The sequence below is a fragment of the Austrofundulus limnaeus genome, unplaced genomic scaffold, assembly GCF_001266775.1.
Source record: "Austrofundulus limnaeus strain Quisiro unplaced genomic scaffold, Austrofundulus_limnaeus-1.0 Scaffold415, whole genome shotgun sequence".
Taxonomy (NCBI): Eukaryota; Metazoa; Chordata; class Actinopteri; order Cyprinodontiformes; family Rivulidae; genus Austrofundulus; species Austrofundulus limnaeus.
This window is the reverse complement of record NW_013952817.1, coordinates 55644-60320: the sequence shown is the minus strand read 5'-3', so window position 1 is coordinate 60320 and position 4677 is coordinate 55644. Positions and strand designations below refer to the sequence as shown.

At 37.0% G+C, this 4677-nt stretch overlaps 1 protein-coding gene across 1 annotated transcript in view; it reads left to right on the top strand.

Annotated features, from left to right (window-relative positions):
• Positions 1-211: 211 nt before the first annotated feature.
• Positions 212-4677, top strand: part of LOC106528972 (ATP-sensitive inward rectifier potassium channel 10) — a gene marked incomplete at its 5' end in the record, with an annotated part of 23496 nt that continues 19030 nt past the window's right edge. The window contains 1 exon segment of the mRNA XM_014024265.1: positions 212-478.

Genomic DNA, 4677 nt, shown 5'->3' with positions numbered 1-4677 from the left:
CTTTCACTCTGCTTTACACGCAAGAAAAGAAAAAAGAAAAGAGTGTAAACTGCGCTCATCCGATTACATAATGATCCAGTAACCGTGAGCCGGAACCGGTGCTGCCAGTGCCAGTGTGCTGGGAGACACTGACCGACCGCTGGGTGGTCCTCATCCAGGCCTCTCTTCAAACAGGTTTCATGTTTTTTCTCCAGAATATTCTTTTTTTTTTGTTTAACGTATATGTAGAATGACTCTGACGTAGAGCTGCAGAAGGAAAAACAAAGCGATGTCTTGATGAGAAGATGATGCAGAACATGTGYGAGCCGTCAACAAGTGCAACTCGCTCAAGACCCTGAAACTTTGCAGCTTTTTTTTTCTATTGCTTTTCATATCAACAGTTTTTTTTTCATCAGCTTTTCCACATGTTTACTGGACAGTGAGACTATATTAGAGACGCTGCGGTCAAAGTAGATTTTTGCTGCCAGTCGACAGAAAGGTAAGAAAACTGCAGACATTGATGTCTATACTGTATATGTCTAATTTGAAAATAAAACATGCATTTTTTTGGCTCCTTTTAAATCCTATATTTGTAAATAAGGGTATTTTGGGTGTAAATTTATGTGCTGCATAATTACTGCTTTATTTAAAGGGGGGTTTTGGTGTCAGAAATGGGAGAAAATGAGCATTTCTTAATGTTGTAMGTTACATGATGGCTGACTTTAAATGATAGCATAACAATTGCTCCGTCTTGTTGCACCTGTTTGGTTGTGCAGAGGCTTGTTTGCAACAGAACACAGTTCACCTGTTTAATTTATATTATACTGAATGTGTGACAAGAAATAAAAAAATTTAAATAAAATAATACAACCAGAGAAAATGCAGTGTGGATGTTCAAAACCTGATTGAAAAATTGGTTGAAAAAAGCTAAAATTGAGCTGTTGAAAGCTGAACAAAAGATAAAATGAGCTAAAACCAGTGGCTAAAAGCTCAAACTAGACAACCAATAGCTAACATTTAATAAATGAACAAGTTTGTTGAAGTGGAAATAAATATACTTAAGTTTTTCAAGGGGTTTGAYGTTTTCTACTCATTTCAATTTGAAAAAAAAGAGATGAATTCAATGTTTTCAAATGTCTAAACGTTACAAAACCCAGAAGCCATGGCTGGGATGTCCTGAACAAGCTGGACGTTTAAGTATATGAATAATTCAAAGCATACTCAAGCAGTTGCCTTCCAAATAGATAGATAGATAGATAAATAAATGAATAAATAAATAAATAAATAAACAAATAAATAAATAAATGTCAAAAAGAAACGCAACTGGAAAACAGTGCTGCCTGCCCACTAAAACATAGTTTTATAGCATAAAAGTCAAATATAACTGTTATGTTTTTCTCTGTAAGAAATTTCTCTGTTCCAAGAGAGRAATTTGAAGGCAAACATCTGCAAAATAACGGCAGTGCTGCAGCTGAACACACCTCCAGCCAGATTCAAAACACTGGTAGAAAAAAGCACACATAACAGAACTGATGTGACACCGTTTYCATTCAGCTCCTCAGCTGGAACTTTTTGGCTGCTCTGCTTGGGGAAGAAAACAGCTAAAGTCACGAGTAATCGTGGCTGCGATCCATTCAGAAGTTGAGGCCAGAAGTCAAACGTTTTGTAGTTGTTTTGAACGTAAAAATGTCTGGATGCACATCTGCAGCCTTTTGGCATTGATCCAGTTCAAGATGGCCGCCACAGCTAATCAGTCTCAGAGAAAGCAAATTACGGCTCTAGATCTTGAGCTAAAATTTTATTTTGTGGAAAACTTTGGCCTGTAACATGCAATCTTGTAGAGGAAACTAGTGTATTTCTAGGTTTCAATTTAATTGAATACGTGATTTAATTAATTTATTTTTATTTATTCAATTTCTTTCATTCATAAATCCAAACAATTCAGTAAAATTTAAAAAAGCAAAGAAAAAAAGGCAAATCATGTCATGAATGTAAACAGGCGAATGTATGGTTATAAATTTCCAAAACCAAACAAAACAAAATACACAAATTACTTTAAACATTAACATCTTTTTAGTTCAGTTTCACTGCCGTGCTGCCTGTTCTGAAACCTAATTTCCTGAACTGCAACAGGTACCAGAGGAAGTGGTTTGACACCCTGGTTTAAAAAAAAAAAAACAACAGCTCGTGGTAGTGCCTGGAAACATCCAGAAAGGTTTAAAGGCAGAAACTGCACTGGTGGAACAAAGAGGGGCTAATACGCCTTACTAACATCATGTCAGTTTGTATTAAACTTATTAACATTTGCTTCCTAAACGGCCAAAATTTGGTAGCACGATGTTTCAGTGGTTAGCAGTGGTGCCTCACAGCAAGACAGTCGTGGGTTTGATTCCTGGTTTGGATCTGGGATCTTTCAGTGTGGAGTTTGAGTGAGTTTTCTCCAGGTGCTCCAATTTTCKTTTACAGTCCAAAAACATGCACATCAGACTACTCCAGGTCCAGTTATCCCTTGCAAAAGAGATCAGTGATTTGTCTGGTTAAAACATAATGAAAGGGCATAACTTTAGGTCTACTATTGGGGGGTTACGTATGCTCTGAAACCCTTCATATCATTTTCAGCAATTATGCTTAAATATACAAATATGACATTTTAAATAAAAAAATAATCTCAAAGTTACCTAAAGACACCAAAAGAGTTGCATCTGTCCAACCAGTTAATTTCTATTGTGTTTGAGCAAATTATATCATTTTATTGGGGGGATTGCATTGACTGGATCAAATTATTGTAGGGGTCATAACCACCCTAAAAACCCCTGCAAATTAGGCCCATGGCAAAATGTAATTTCTAATCTGGAAAGGACAGGTTTATCGTTCATTTCACATAGCCTGATTACTGACACCTAAATCTTTTAAAAGCTGTGACTACTGATGTGTTTTTTGTTTGTCCGTGTCTTTGTTTCGTCTGCTCTGCAATACAGCTGTCTTTTTTTGAATGAATTCAGGCCGTTAAACAAGACATTTCCTCTAAATGAGATAGGCTTTATTTGTTTTCATAATAAAGACACGTTGATCCATCAGCAGCTCGTTTGTGAGGCTCAGCTTGGCTGCGTTAGATTTGTGTTTCTGTTGTCTTCGAGCAGATGCCATCTTGGCACGGTGTGTGTTAATGTTTAGCCGGTCCTTTCAGTCCGGCCACAGAGGCTGCTGTGGCGTTGCACAGTTGTCACAGTCATTCAGACTGAGTTGCACAGAGTCTTTTCAGTGCTGCGCGCTGGCTGCGGTGGGCGTCTGTATGGATTTGGACACCGGACAGAGGCACAGGGTGGAAGGGATTACTTTCTCCTCTGGAATACTAATAGCCAAACTTTTGTCGCCCCACATACCTCTCTCCTTCCTATCAATCCACCATCCTTTTCCTCTTTCACWGGATTTGTGATCTGACGCTCTGTTCTCCCTCAGAATGTCCCCTCAAAACCAATTATTCTGTCTGTTAACCCCCCACACCCTCCGCACCCAAACCACCACCTCTCATTTCCAGTGTCATACTCACACAAGATCAAAAACATCCATGGACACACAAAAGTGCACTCACACACTTTCAGTGCTCAGTCTCCTTTCTCTGGTCCAACTCGCTCTCTTCCACTTATTCGCCCAGCCAGTCATAGTTTTTTTTTCAATAGTGGCTTTTGTCCCTTTCATCTGGTGGGAAACAAAGGATTCTTGTGCAAATGGGACAGRGGGAAGAAGAGGGCTGCAGGGGCCGGACAGGCAGGAAGAGATCACCACCTTGAGTTTGGTCCTTTTTTATTTTAAATTTGTTCGAAAGAGTTGAACCCACCAGAAAATATATATAATATTATGCAGACTGTTTTATAGGTGATAAAACACGAGTAATGCAGAATTGTCATGAGTTTTTGATAAACACTGGGATKAACGCAGAAACATTTTCTGTCGTTATTTTAAAGTTGAGACAACTGTCTCAATCCCTGGGATTTTTCTGTTTCTGTGTGTATAAAACCCAACAAACTGGGTTTTTCTCTCTGCCTTATTATTCCGGCTCCAAACAATAGGCTTTCTCATGCTTCTTTGGCATTTCCAAGCAATTATTTGATGAATTATTTATAACACAAAGTGGTGCGGAACACATGTTTTTGAAACATGGGATTTGGCAGCAAATATGAATAACTGGAAGACATGTTTTATATTGCTAGAATCTGAGTGTTTTCATTCATAATTTTRTCATACATCAGAAAACATTAGATTAGGGCTTATATACGTATTTATATTATTTCATTGTCAAAATAAATGACTTTATTCTTATTCCACATTCCTCTTATTAGTAGATGAAAAGACTAAAATGTTTTTTGAAGGCCTTAAATGAAAAGTGTGTTCTTAAGTCAATCAAATCTGAATATTTGCACATGACATGTCAGAAAACATATTTAAAACTGTTTTATGTTAAAATGATCATGGAAGTTGAAGAATGAATGTTGCTAATTATTTTCTATTGCCCTTGTGAAAGTTTGGTAATTTTAGAGGTATTTATCCAAGCATTTGAAGCAAATATAAACTACTTCAACATACTTTTACTGAATGAATGTTAATATGCATAATATATAAACACGGTTTTATGTATCTGGACATAGAAATGATTTGATCTTTACTAGATACTAAAATTATTAAAATGTAACCTTATAA